The 15,215-nt window shown below is 47.2% G+C and overlaps 1 long non-coding RNA gene across 5 annotated transcripts in view; it reads right to left on the bottom strand.

Annotated features, from left to right (window-relative positions):
• Positions 1-3,277: 3,277 nt before the first annotated feature.
• LOC115608162 overlaps positions 3,278-15,215 on the bottom strand; it is a 61,566-nt gene continuing 49,628 nt past the window's right edge. For 4 of the 5 annotated variants that reach the window (XR_003991465.1, XR_003991467.1, XR_003991466.1 and 1 more), the window contains 3 exons: positions 7,913-8,017; positions 5,873-5,967; positions 3,278-5,189 (listed from right to left, as the gene is read on the bottom strand). This is a non-coding gene — a long non-coding RNA (uncharacterized LOC115608162). The remainder of the gene's footprint in view (positions 5,190-5,872; positions 5,968-7,912; positions 8,018-15,215) is intronic. The other variant, XR_003991468.1, reaches the window with a different exon arrangement.

Here is a 15,215-nt window from a genome sequence, read left to right as displayed (position 1 = left end):
GAACGCAGAGCAATGCTTCCTCCGCCTGCAGCCCCACACTTGAGTCATGGTGGCTCCCCACCATGTGTATGTGGCTGTGTATCCTATTTCTGCAACATGCACCACACAGAGCGAAGGCCCTGGTCCTTTGGGGTTTGAGGTGCAAAAGTTGGCATCACAGACCTGTGGCCTGGAGTGGACAGGGACTCAAAAGGCTGCAGAGATGTGGTGGCATACAGCAGACAGCAGCATCCATTCTGCTCTGACATCTCGTAAAGCACATAGCTGACAAGATTGCTGTGCACATTGTTAGTGCCTGTCAGCAAGGAGCTGGTATCTTCCATCAGGTTCCTACATGAGACTTCCCAAACCCAGACAGCATATTATCCCCAGTTATTAGGTGAAGAAACTGAGGCACAGGAGAGTGACTGATGGGCATTGCTCAATGCCATTGGGAAATCCTTTCTGCCCCAGCTTCCACAGGCTCATCGCCAGCTTCAGCAGCATTGTCCTCAGCAAAAGCCACTTGGGGAAAAACAGCATTTGAGGTCTGAAGCTGTAAGAAGTAATAGAGACAGTAGATGGAGGACAAAAAGGCACAAAACCTTGGACATATAAAGAGCTGAGAAAGGGGAAGTTTGCCTAACTTTGTAACTCCTGTTACAAGTGTGTGTTGGTTGCTTTTCATGAGCATCTGTAAACCCAGAGACACACATGAGGTACCAAGACACGCAGCAGGTGGTTGCAGGAGAAAAGAGTAGCCTTGGTACTGGTAAGCCTTTTCCACATCATCCACCACTCCCTTTGCCTGCTCCCACAGAGCCCCTGGGAGCCCCCCCAGACCCCTGCTGTCTCAAATCCCAAACTGTGCTGTTTTTACCCATACTTTTTTAAGGGGTTCTGATCAGCCAAACCATGGCAGGAAGGGTCTATGGGTTGCCCAGTGGCTGAATTTCCCTCTCCTTTATTTTGCTGAGCAGAAAACACAGGGGTTTGACTTCTTTCTGGTCAGTTTTGGAATAGAAATGTTTTTGTCTTCAGTTGCCAAATTTTCCTCGAATCGGGAAGTCGGAGCCCTGCTCTGATGAGCAGTAGAACAGAAAGACAGATTTCCCTGCTATTTTTCCCTGGCTTTGATGAGGGGCTCCCATCTGCAGGGCCGCGCGTTTGTCCCGCTGCTCCCTCCCAGCCGCTGCAGGATCAAGCAAAAGCCCATTCTCACCACATCCCTTTGTTCCCAGGGAAGCCACAGCAGCCCTGTTTTGGGAGCAGGTGGGAGGAGAAAAAGCCCTTTTTTTTTTTTTGCCCTCCCCTTTTATTCTCCTGCAAGCTTTAATTATCGAAGGACTGAATTTGAGCTGTTCCTGTCTTCTTCCTTCCTTCCCGGACAGCGTTTCTAACAAAGGCCTGTGGTTTGGGTTTGGGGTTTTGGTTTTGTTTTTTTTCTTCTCTTTTCTTTTCCCCTCCAGAGATCTAAGGCCTGTAATGAGATACCAACACCCTCTCCTTCCTACATCCCCCAACCCAGACCCTCCCTCTGCCAAGGCACCCCCATCGCCTCCCGGTGCTCCCAGGGGAGGGAGCGCACCCGATACCAGCACAGGGGACTGCTGCCGGCCCTCGTGGTCTGCCCTGGGAGGTGAAGGCGATAGAGTTACAAGGGAGAGCAGCTTGCAAACTGCCTCCGCTTTGATGGAGCAACATTTAATTATCTCCCTCTCCCCCAAGTCCTCCCCCAGTAAAAAAGATCTCCTATTGTCTAGGCTAATTTGTCCCTTTTGCTCGATTCCCTAACCTGTGTGTGAAACCGTGGGTTCACGTTACTCCATCACCCGTTTCTCCTACTCTTCTCCCAGTGCTGTGAATTGCAAGGGCAGGAGTCTCTGGGTGTCCTCCTTGCTCCCTGTGCTCCAGGGACAAATCCTGGGATGTGAAGCTAGAGGGAATTGAAGAAAGCAGCACCTACAGCCCTCACTGATCAGCCATCGTCAAAGAGACAAGGTGACGAAAAGCCTTTGGAGATCTGGCTCCCATGGCCCTGTGTCTATCTGAGTGAGCTGCCAGGGGCGGTGCCCAGGCTCCTCACCACCCCAAATGCAGTTTCACCACTGGGGAGGAGGACAGAGGAGGGAAGGACTCATCCCTCATATGCCTCTATGCCCTCCTCTCCAAGCCACCTTCTCTACCTGGAGGAACTCTGTGGTTGCCAAAATCCCGTTTCCATTTTGGGTTGGAAGAGGGGAAGGAGCAGAAGCCTGTGAGCTGTTTTGTTTGGATATTTTCCTTGTAGCAGAGGAGCAGTGCCTGTTGCCAGCTGGCTGCACAGCCCAAGGCACTGGGCAGGAGCTGCACCCAAGCCCAGGTGTGGGCTGATGCCTGAGTTGTCTGGTCTGACACCCTCCCATCGGATGCAGAGGCTTGACACAGACATGGAGGGGTGCTGGTGATGGGGAGGGAGCAAGAGAAGGGACCACCCCTGCTCCAGCTCCACAGCTAGCAGATAACTATGCAGGGCAACAGCCTCATCTGCTCCACAGCAGCGGGGACTTGCCCAGGGCTCTCCTGCCCACTGCAGGCTCCCCTGCCATAAGCCCACTGGCTTGGGGTGGCTCAGCATGGAGCACAGTCTGGTGTGCCATGGGGGCACAGCCAGGGAAATGAGATGGGATCTGGCCATCTGCAGGGCCTCTAGCCATGGACAGGGACTGGGGCATGAAACCCCATGGGGAAGCCAAGCCTTTCCCCCTCAGCTTCCTCCAGGCACCTCAAAAAGGCATTGAACAAGGGGCTGTTGCACAGCAAGGAAGGGCTGAGGATAGGGAGCCAAAGCGGGGAGGAGAGTGGAGCAGTTGCCAGGTTGACTTGAGCCAGAGCCTTTCAGGGAGGAGGGTGGGGGGGGCCAAGGGGCAGGGAACATAGAGGATCAACATTGTCTTCTCCAAAGAGCAAAAGAAAAGAGAGAGAGAATGTAGAAGGAAGACAAAGGGAAACAGGACTTGTTGGGGGGAAAAGGAGGGTGCTCCAGGATTGAAGCAGGTTGGGGTCCAACTTAATAAGAAGTGAACCAAAACAAAACCCAAACAAAAAGTGCCTGGAGTTGGCGGTGGGCACCCCCTCCCCCAGGCAGCCATCCCCAGAAGGCAGTGAAGCTGCCTTTTCAAACAGCCGCCTCACAATAAATTCATGGCAGCCAGGGCCGGGAAACAGGCTGCTGCAATTTAAAGGAAGCGTGGATTTGCATATTGAATTAAAATTAAGAGCTAATTATGCAAATAAATTATGACATTTGGCAGGAGAATTTGCTTCAAGATCATTTATTACGTTCTTTTTATAACAGTGCAAGCGTTTAACGGTCAAAGACAATATTTTAAAGGGAAATTAACGCAAGATTATTAACCTAAAAACAATTCCACATTAATGAGATGCATTTCTCTTCAACTTCTCACACCTGGCTGCCTATTGATGCCCAGCCAGGACTGTCTTTCAATAATTGGCATTTTTTTTGCAGGCAAATATTGAATGAGGTGGTGAACGTTGCTTTGGACAAACTCACTCAGGAAAATTCCTTCAGGGTTTTAGCTTGCTGGTCTGTAAAGGAAAGTTGTGAAGGTCAAACATGTTTCACGTTGTTCTTCTGTGCACTTGGACTGACCAGGTCCGGATGCGCTTGGGAGAGGACACTGCACTGGCTACCCCATCCGCATGAGAATAAAAGCTCCCCTGCTAAAATGTGCGTGATTGCTTTTCAGAAGAGATATAAAACAAAGGTCTCAGCCTTTTGTAGTCATTAAAGATCTTGTGCCTTTTTTTTTACGAAGATGAGGGTTGTTAACCCTGGTGTCTTGGCTCCCCTTTAGCTCAGGTAGTTGCTGCTGCCCACCTGCCCTGTTCTGGGACTCTCCAGTAGGGCAGGTGCTGCCCTTCTCATCCCAGGACGGTGGTGCACTGGCTGGGCAGTCTCACCAGTGGCCAGAATCTTCCTGCATGGAGGATGGCTTCAAGGAGGCCTCGCATTAGGGTTCGGATCAGGAAGGCTCACTAGGACCAAGGAATGCAGATGGCTCCAGCACCCAAGAGCTGTCTGTTCCCAGACATCACCTGTGAAGAGCCTCCGGTCCAGGTTCATGCCACACAACTGAGGTGGTCGCCTGTGGTTAGGTGAGCAGCTGTGATTCGAAAGGATTGGCTCTTGTTCAAATAGGAAAGAGGCCCAACCATTTGGGTTTTGATATGAAAGTATCTAAAGAAAAGAGTTTTCTTATGGAAGACAGCAGACGCTTGCTCCAGCACTCTTGTTTTGCCTCTCCATGCTGCAGCCAGGCAGAACGCTGGGGAACCGGGAGGCTACATTTGCAGCCAGGTTGCAGGAGCTGTTGCTGGAAGTTACGTGGGAGCTGTGGCCAGGAAGGACTGGAGGGGAGCAAACTATACCCAAACAGTTCAGGAAGAAACTACCATCCTCAAAGATGGTACTTTGTAGCCTTGCCAAGGAAGACCAGCATAATGTGGCATGTGTCTTTCAATCATCTTCACTCTGCTTTTACTCCAGCCCTGCTATTGTCCATTGTGATCTGCACACCCCTATGGCAGGATGGCACACCAGGAACCATGTTGGTTCTGGGCTTTCCTTTTTTTCCATTTCTTTACCCCTGCATCTTAAATGTGCCCTCACAGAGCCATCTGCCTTTGTTATAACCAGGGTTTCCTGATCTCTACACCCTGTCAAAGCTTGAGGGGACTTTACCCAGACCCCAAGGGGCATTTCTCTTCTGAAGTGGCTGGAAGTCTGTCTTTCATGATTCTTCTATATCTCCTCTCTCGAGGGATTTTCCCCCTCTCAAGTTCAAGGTGGAGAGGACATTCCTGCTAAATCATCCTGGCGCACAGTGCACAATGGTGTGCAGAGCCAACCACAGGTAACAAATTGTGTTGCAATAAATGAAGGGTTTGGAGCCAGACAAAATGTGTGACATTCGAAGTTCTCAGCTCTCCTCCCTCAGAAAGGCAATCTGTGACTTCTGGACCCTCCTTAATGACCCAGAGCCGGATGGAAAATAATATTAATAATAATAAAAGAAACAAAGAAGGGGCTGGTGCATTTTTTAAATAAAGAAATTTCCCTCATCTTGCGGTTAATTTAAAAGGTTTATTTCTTGAAATGAATCCTCTTCATCAAATCTCCGATCCTTGAAAATCAGTGCAACCTGCCTCTGTGGATAATGAATTGATTTGTAATGTAAATTATATAAAACACCCTCCCCGCCAGCATTTGTGTGTGAGTGTGTTTAATCTAAAGCGTTTAAGTCTGAAAATGAGCTTCTCCATCAAAAGTCTCGATTCCATTTACATTTCTTGCATACGAGTCAATTTGTGCCTGACCCAGTCTATAAATCACTGACAAGGAGTGCTGTGTCTGTACCTCTCCTCTTTCCCAACCCCCTCCCCTCATCCTCCCATCCTTGCACACGCTATATTCAAAAAGCCATTCTCGATACCGCCTATAAAGAGCTCCCAGTTCTCCAGCCAAGCATCGGCCAGTGGAGGAGGGACCCTGGCTCTGGGAGATGTGCAGCACAGGCAGCTAGCAGGCAGGCAAAGGAAGGGAAGTCCTGCCAAGCTTCTGCTGGCTGCTCTGGAAGGATCTCCCAAGGAAAGGTGCCCTCTGTTTTGGCGGCTCCTTTCCAACATATGATTGCTTGACCACGAAGGGAGCCCATGGCTTACTGGTGTTAGAGGCTGAGGTCTTCTACTGGTGTATATTAACACAGTCCCGTAAAATCCATGGAATGGGAATGATTTATACCACCAAAGGCTTTAGTCTCCAGCTGTCTGATCATGCCAATTTTTTATCCTTCATCTCATCCCATTGGTAGTGAGATGACTTGGGTCATACCTCCTTAGCTTGCCTCCTGGGTGCTGAAACCAGTGAGAGGTGCCTCAGGGAATTAGGGGCTCCCCTTGCTTCCTGGACCTCCATGTGACAAGTGCCTGAGGAGAGCAGGGGAAGTGAAAATGGTTGTATCTTCACCCAGAAAGTCTATTGACCCATCTGGGTGCTAGCATTAGAAGCGGCTTAGTAGCAATGCACCCAAAGACCAGCTGGACAGGAGGCTAAACATTGACTCTGGTCTCTTCCATGCAATATCAGCAGTGCCTGTGAAACATGCAGCTTTTCACAGAGTCATATTTTATAGCTAAATACAGAATGTGAACAGGATCATCAGAGCATCATTGGCACTGGCAGTGAATTTTGTGACATGCCTTTTTTTCTACTCTATTTTTCCTTCAGAAAAAGCACAATTTAAACTGATTTCTAACATGGGGGGGGAAATGAAATAAAGTTTTAGATCATTTCATCAGTCCAAAAATGAAAAATTTCAATATATTGGTGGTGAAACAACTTACTGTTCTATTCAAGCTACAGATGCAGTAACAAAAATTAACAGTTACATCAGCCAAAAAAAGAACATAGCAAATGCTAGAAGAGCTGTTGGAGACACATCCACATTTTCCCAGATATTTATGCATGAAGATTTACAAAACCAACTTAACTAGTTCTTCTTGGATTCTCTTGCTTTCTCTCCTCCCATAGCAGAAATCAGAGCACAGAATGTGTCCAGGTCTCCAAAAGAGTATGAGATGAAGAACAGGACCAGTGGTCACCTACTCTACCCAAAGCCACTTCATTTCCTCCTCTGCAAACTCTGACTTGCCGTAACACTGATCTCTCCAAGTATCCCATAAGAAGCAAGCTCCATCCATTGCCATCTGGCTTATCTGTCACTCACCTAAATGGGAAAGGTTGGTGTCCAGACAAGAGAGGTGAGAATTCAGCTTGTGACAGGAAGTCAATCTGTGGTGACAGTCTTCTGAAAAGACTTACATTGGTTCATAGACTTACTACCAGCAAGATGCTTCTTCTCTGTGCCTAGGTTGTTTACCTCTGAAATAGGGTTAATGCTTCCTTTCTCCCAGCTTTTCTCAGTTTAAATATAAGGTCTCTAGAGTATGGGGTGTTACTGTATGAACATACAGCCCTGAACACAATGGAGATTCTGGCCTTCTGTGCTGTTGTAATACAAATAGTAGGAAGAGTTTTTCCTCAAGATTACCCTAGGGAAACAAGGTCAGACCTTCAGTGAAGGAAGACACAAACCTATTACCAGCTTCTGTGGGGACTAATACAATTTGCACTTTGTTAGAGGAATTCAAAGTGATTTGTACACATTAATTACTCCTTGCAGCGTCCCAGCTGGATAAATATTATTACCTTCATTTTACAGAAAGGATAACTAAGATGTGGAGAAGTTCATTTGTTTGACTACAACTGTACAGCGTGCCAATGACAGAAGCCAGAAATAAAATGTAAGAGGCCCAATTGCCATTCCACAGCCCACTCCAGACCTATGGAGTGGACTCCTATGGGTCCCAAGTATTATTTTTTTTCCCAAAAAGGACATAACAAGTGAAGGAGGTGGCTATGCCTCCTAGCTGGATTAGGTACTGCTGTGATGGGGAATGGGTATGGGGGATGTACTGCTCCAAACCCCAGCCTGCACAGCCTTGAAATGATAGGAGAAGTAAATGAAAGTGCAATTAAGTGGAAATAAATGATTTTTTGTTGCATATATTTCCCAAGCTGATGCATTGGTGAATGAACCACTCATTATTTCATGGAGCAGCGTTTTTAAAGATCTGTTGAACAACTTGGACAAAACACAGATTTTCTTTTCTGACATTTTTTGCAGTATTTCTGAATGCTGTCTGCCCTGGTTTCAGGTGTAGGTGCTGCTGTATTTCCATTTTTTTTTCATGAAAAGGAAATTCTGAAGAAGTTTTGTAGCTGATGAAGCTTCTCACCTTCATTTTTTCAACATTTCATGTTACATTGAGAGTGTCAGCATATGGCCTACAGAAATAAAATATGTCGTACCTTAAATACCAAACCCTCTTAATTCTTGTTTTCTTGTTTTTCTTGTACTAGGCCAGTTAAATACAGGTGATGCTCCCCTCTCCAGCAGAAATGTTTAACTGAAGTCTGAGAAAGAAAATGAGACAAAGAACACAAAGCAGAAGCAAAAATGGAAACAAGAATAACAAATTTGGTTTGAAGTTAATAATTTCTTCATATTGTTTTTGGGGGAGGGGGAACTACCTTTAAAAAAAAGTATCATTTTTTTCTGAAGAGCAAAACATGTCCAGGAATTTTCCTGCCATCTGTAATGTATTGCGTTTCTCCTATGCAGTGAACAGAGGAACTTGGTATTTCTTTGTCACAGCAGATAGATAGGCTTGCAAGATGGGACCAAAGCAACGAGCATCCCAGAGGAGGCAAAATGGATTCTCTAGGTAAGACGGATCTGAGAGTATTACAATAACAATAGTAAGCTCCCTACTTAATTAGTCTTAGTTGCATTTGAACTGGTATCCTATAGGATGGTATTTTTCAACCTGTGGCCTGCAGATTCCTGGGAGAACATGGATTCATTGTAAGGAAGGTGGGAAAAGCAATTTCACCAACGCTTTACAGCGTTTGGGGCTTGGGAATTTTCGGGGGGGGTGTTAAGCCTTCGTAAGAGACTTTCCAGGGATCCACAAATCAAAGCAAGTTGAAGGCCACTGCAGCAGGATAATGTTATATTGATTGCTTTGTTTTTGCAGGGGATAGATTTTGTTTAATCTTCCCCTTCCTTACATTGCTTGACACCATTAGTTTTATCTTCACTGACATCAAATATAAAAAATCACTAAAGAAGAGACTTTCTAATGTGTTTTTTACTACTTTGGGGTGGGTAATTACACAGGAAGCATTTTCTGAGGCACAGTAGCTCTTTAAAACAAGTTTTAAATAAGAAATTGGGTAGCCCAGAAAAGCATGGCTTGAAAGGGATGAGACAATCTTATGCAGCACAGGTTTTAGAAGAAACTGGGATCCAAAGCAGATTGAAAAACTAGAAACCATGGGGCCTGGCAAGAAATGGACAGAGGGAGACAGAGAGCCCTTCCCTGGTCTGAGAGCCTATGAAGCTACTGGCACAACAGGGCAAACGCTGCAGTTCAGGTGGGTGTTACAGGGAAAACCTTTATTTGACAAGGTTTTTGGTCTGTGGTGTTGTACAGTAGGAAGCAGCACCTCACCACCCAGAGACAGGGGTGTGACAGAGGGCTGTGGTTTTGCAATGGGGTGGCTGGGGTGGGGCAGGCTTCCTTGGGAAACTGCCCTTCCCAGTGCTGCGTCACCCACTGCCTCGGACATGCAAGCTGCCAAATCAGGTTGTCCCCAGGCATGGTCCAGCCCAGACAGGAGCCCATGAGGGAGGTCAGGGTGGAGGACGAAGGGACATGGCTTCCACTCGACAAACACAAACTTGTTTCTCCTCCTCCTCCATCCTTCACAAATTCCTGGTGCCTGTCGCCCCACTCGCCACTCCAAGGGTTTTAATAAAAAGGGAAAACAACATTTGACATGAGCACAGCAGGGAGAGGAGAGGCAGCATGAAGGGAGGGGGCCAGACAATGCACCCATATGGAGAACAGAAGGATGCCGGGCAGCCGCATTCAGAGCCCATCCCTCTGTTCTCCCTGCGTTCCATGGCCCCTGCTCTGCCGATGGGCTCTTAACATAACAAGTGAGCCAAGGGGGTGGCAAGCCCTGTGCTTAGAGCCCCCAGATTCCTCTGCCCTGGCTCCTGTCTCCCAGCTACTGATCCCAGGCAGAGCAGGGCCCTTCCCCGCAACCTCCCCTGCAGCACTATTATCTCCCAGCCGCTGCAGTAGGAAAGGATGCCCTGGGTCCTCTCCTGATAAAGACCAATAGCGCTGGGAGGGTGTGTGTGAGAATACATATATATACACATACAAATATATATGTATGTATGTATGCATATACAGTAAATAAAGCAAGCCAGCCAAGCCTTTCAAGCAATTTTAGCTTTGTCTATTGTTCAGGAGGTGGGTTTTCCTCACTCCCCTCCCATCTCCTAATGAAATCCCCTAAGCTTTCCTCTTTTCTTCCCACGACACCAAAGGGTACTCACATGGGCATGCTCTCAGGGACTGTTTCCTGTGGTTAGAGCCACATAGGCTATCAAGATGGGGAAAGCTTTTATTTGCCAAGGTTGTTGGGGACAGAGGCTTTGCCATAAACCCCTACAGTGCCTCACCAAAGCTCTCATTACCCCCTCCATGTGCTGGCTGTTTGATTCGGAGCACCCCTTCACCCTATTTCACCCAGACCTACACCTGCCTTCTCCTCTCTCACCCCTCCAGCCATGTACATGCACACCAAGGCGGCAGCCCATGGCTGGAGGGAAGAAGATGCAGAATTGATGGATATCTTCTCTAGACCGTGGTCCTTTGCACAACGTTCCCCGGCCATGGCCCACACCCCCCTACTTCCAGGCTGAGCCTCACACATGTTCCCCACGTGCCTTCCCTGAGCAGCTCTGAACTGACAGACCAAGTACTTCCTGGGTCCTCCACAAAACAGAAGAATGGGCTGGGAAAGGACTGTGGAGCTGCAGAGCTCTGAAGGTCACCAGTGCTGAGTGCTCCCCTATTGCAGGAAGCAGAGGTGAGGCACCTGAGCCATGCTCAGTCCCCTGCACAAAACACAATTTCTTTACACAGAGAAGGTGAGTTCCCCTGCCCCAGTGTCCATCTCTTTTTGCCTCCCGTCGCACATGAAAATGCTGACGGATTTCCCCGATCACTAGCCATGCTGGCTAGTGGCTAAAGCAGTTCATTTCAGACCCTGTGCAGGTATTTCTTACCATATATTATAGTGAATAATGTATCCCCAGCCATGCAGCACAAGGCTTATAAGGCTATCTCAGTATTCTGGTGACAGCTTTAAACCACTCGACCATTGACCATTCAGGTCTCATGGTTTATAGAGTCACCAGCACACCTTGACAGGGTTATAGCCTACTTATTGGTATAAAGCATGGTTAGGGATACATTATTATAGCACGTTGCTTCTGAAACAGGGCCGTGTGCCACTGGTGGCCTGGAGAGCCCTTGCTGGTGATCTGCAAAGGGCTGTGTGATGTGGAGAGCCCAGTTAACTTCTATCTGATAAACCACGATGAGCAATTGTTGGAGTGACCTGAAGGACAGAGTTCACTCTCAGATCCTGGAGTGCAGGAAGCACAGGCAGCTCTGACAAGAGAGGGCTGCAAAGAGCTGCTTTCTATGAAAGCGGGCACCCAACCGTGCCTGAAGACCTCTCTTTAACACTGGTGATCCAAAGGGTTGCAGTCCCTGTGGTCCAACAGCCACCATGCAAGTTGCCATGAGGCTGAGAAATGCTTTGAAGAAAGAGTGGTGCTTCCATGTTATGTGGTTTACATTCACCTTTTCTTGGCTGGTTTGGGTTGGATGTAACCTGACCATGTTGCTTCTGTATAGATGCCAATTTGGTTTGGCTCATGCTGAACGCTCATTAACAATTACTAGGGTTAAGGTAGTTAATCACTACAGCTAAGGTTGAAATCTGACTTTTCTTCTGATTCTAGATCTACAAGCATTTCCCATCTCCCATAGAAAAGCTTCTTCCTTGTTCACATTGTTCCAGCCTTGCTCTCCAGATTAGTGATTTTATTATAAAGTTTCCAAGAATTTGAATACAACATGCACTTGTTTTGGTAGTTATTATAGAGCTGGGGCACTTTAACAGACAACTCAGGTTAAAAATGTTGACCTCAGGTTGCTTCCTGATCTCACTTGATTTGTTAAATATTGAGCCAAATTTGGAGAAAAATTACCTTGGTACTTTGAAAGCCCTCAAAACTGGAACTCAGCAATAATGCATCTGTGCTTTAAAATTTCTCTCCCTGCACTCCCTCTTTAAGTACTATTAAAGGAAATATTTGTTAAGGATATTTCAGCTATAGGACTGGTTAAATGGATCCATTACAGAATTACTACTACATGTCAATGTTCAGATGCTTCTGAAACAAATGGACTCATTTTCTCAAATGTTATGTTTAAGTCTCAGCAAGCTCTCGACCACAGTCCTGTTTGACATATGCCTCTTCAGTGTCTTCTCTTAGTTTTCTCTGCAGCCTTGATCCGGCAGAGATATATGCTTGTGATTAACTTTAAGCATGTAAATAGTCCCTCTGAGTTCAAGAGGGTGTTACAGTTAACAGTGTGAGCATCCTCTGATGGGGCTGAGGCTGGCCTCAGCCACACTGCCATGGATGCTGCTGCCAGATGTGCCCAGCTTGGGATCAGCCAGCTGCACAGACCTGACCTGGATCAGGCATCCTTGCAGCATCACATCTTACCGAGTTAGCCAGAGCACACACTGCACAGCTTTTGTGCCACCTTCAATTTTATTCCAGCTTTCTGAAAGCTACAAGGGGATGACAGGCGATATTTTAAGGTATAAAGTCAGAGTCACAGACAAATAATACCGAATGCACATTGAGTCTGCCAGGAGAAGTTAACCTGTCAGTGCTCCCTGAAAGGATCTGCGTTAGCAGATCAGCTTCACATCAGATCAGCATTTGTGTCATGTGGCCACAGTCTTCCTGACCCAGTAGCTGGAGCCCTAAAGCCTGCCTTTCGCGTGTTGAATCCAGGTTTCAGTAGGTTTAAGACAACAGGGTGATTGCTTACCTTTGCACAGTAAGTTCTGCTAGTGTGAGGCTTTAGTGAAGCTTTTACAAAAGGGGGATAAAATCCTACAATGTGTAAATGTGAGGCTATTAGTCTTCCCATAGTCTTTTTCACTGAGGAAGGGGAAGGTGCAAGATACTGAAGATAAAGTCAAATAAGCAGACAAATTTTTGTGGATATACATATTTACTGTCTTTTCATAGCCTGTACAACCTGGTATACATGGAGAGCGGGGGTGAGATAGCACTGATGGTGCAGTGATGGTATAGAATATAGTGAGACTTATTTGGGACAGCCTGGTCACTTTGCATTCAGCTTCTCAGCTCAGGTTTCCCCTTGAAGTAAAATAAATCTGTAAGTCTATGATCACATCTCTCCTTTCCTTAACACAAATCTCTTTGCCAGGCCCTGAGCTCCTGCCACTAGGCCAAGCCACACTAATACTAAACCAGGAGTGCAAGGGGAGGAACCAGACCCACCTCAGTAAAAGGACAGATAGATCATAGTGCAGATAGAACAACTGAGGGATACACAACTAATTATATGCACAAGTGTGGGGTATTTATTACTGTAAAATGCTCACAAAATTCATAGGCACCTAAACTTACGATGGCATTATCCACCGCTGCTGGAGAATTAATGGGCAGCCTTTTCCCTGCGCTAAAGCAGACAACAGAGGGGGGTACTCTGTCATCCAGAGGTGAGAGCGGGGAATGAATGCATATACAGTACTCCCCTCTAATGCTAATGGACCCTAGCACTGAGATTAGATTTACACCCTCCCTCTAAATGTACACCAGGGGAAGGCAGCTCCCCCATGCTGCCTTCTGAACAGTGTGGTGCTGCAAAAGCTGCTCTCTGCTCACCCTGCCTGATCCCCACTGGCCTCCACACCAGCCAGCACAGGCTGTCCTGCTCCCCACCTCTACCATGCCCAGCTTCACAGAGAAGGAGCACTCACATTTTCCTCTGCCCAGTGCCCCATGGCAATGGTGAGCAGAGCAGCACTTGTCCTCCTGCACGCTCCCATCTCAGCCTCCAGTGTTAGAGGCTCACTCCTTTGCATGTACCCACCACCCCACTATGAATGTTGGGCAGCAGCTGGTGTTTCAGTCCTCAGCACCATGAGAACACCACACCATGCTACAAAGGGTTAAGCAGTTCTTTTATAATCCGTCTGCTCCCCAAAGAAACAAAATCATGGAGAAATTATCTTTCCGTCTTCTGTCCCATCATCTTTGCTTTGGGATGGGAAATGGAATTTCGACCTGAGTAATAATAAACGTAACAATGGGAATGTGTGACTTTTTGATCTTCCGCTTGCAGAAGGGGCAGGCTCAAGATACTCAGGAAGAGAAGGACAAACCATCAGGAAAGTTCTCCTGGACTGATTTTTCCATCCATGGCTCCACATTTGACCCAAGTCCCTTGAGCAGACCCAGCCCTAGCCCTGGAAGGAGCTGGGGCTCAGAAGGCACAGCCCTGGGGACTGGGTAGGAGCATGTTAGTAAGAGGATGCTCACGCACCTCTTACTAACACAGCCAGAAGCACAGGCCCCACACTGAAGTGGAGAGAAAAGAATCCCACTATGAGTCCTGGCAATGGGCCCGCTCCTGGGCAGCCTCAGCACACGGCAGGAGTGACCACAGGCCTGCTAAAGAACTCCCTGCAAATAATTCACACCAACTTGTTTAAAGGAGCAAATGGGTTTAATTATTAGTTACAATCTTGTCAATAATTATCACCCCATCTGTGGGTAATAAATGGCAGCTTCTCACAGACTGCATCATTAGAGTTTAAGGACACCAATGGGGTGCATTAAAATGCTGAGGAAAGCATTGATCTGGTGTAAAAATGCTCTTTACAAATTACAGGCACGGGTCAAGCCCACCAGTGCATCCTCCCTCTCCCCATCTGATGCCAGCCTGCCTTCTCCTCTCACTGTGCAACCTCCCAGTACCCCCAGCCCATGGCTGCTGGAAGAACAAAGCCCCTGATCTGCCAATTGCCAGGGATCTAGACCTGACACGGGACTCTGGAGTGAAGGCTGTGTAGTAATGAAGAGGCTGGCATAAAGAACCACAGCTCTGTCCTGGTCAGCTCTGCTGCTTTATTCCCACAAAGGAGCTTGCCTGGGCAACTTCACAGCAGTTTTTATCCAATGGGCAAGACAAGGAACATGGAGGCAATGTTTCCCAAAATGCAGCTACTTCTGGGGTGGAAAAGCATCAGTCATCACACAGCAGGACTTCTCGGAGGAGAAATGATAACTCCTTTTTTTTCCTATTTGAACTGCAGGCTGGAATATAGGCCGGCAGAATGTAATTATCCAGGCTGGAATTTGGCCAAGATGCTGGGGCTAACAGCCCTACTGTTTCAAAATATGCCACAGTACCCTAAATGATCACATCTTGCAGGATCTGATTTTGCATTTCATCCAAAACAATGTTGGGAAGTCGGTGAGTAGGATAAGCATAAACTAGTCCCACTTATCCTTATACGTGCTGAAAGTTCAGCCCAGAACAGCTCCTGAAAATAGTTTTCATTTTCTGTGAAAACACTGAAAAGACAGTGGGTTTATTCCCTTCTCAAATTCTCTGCAAGCAGTTTC

This window comes from Strigops habroptila, chromosome 5 (assembly GCF_004027225.2).
Source record: "Strigops habroptila isolate Jane chromosome 5, bStrHab1.2.pri, whole genome shotgun sequence".
Taxonomy (NCBI): Eukaryota; Metazoa; Chordata; class Aves; order Psittaciformes; family Psittacidae; genus Strigops; species Strigops habroptila.
This window is presented reverse-complemented; position numbering and strand designations above follow the sequence as displayed.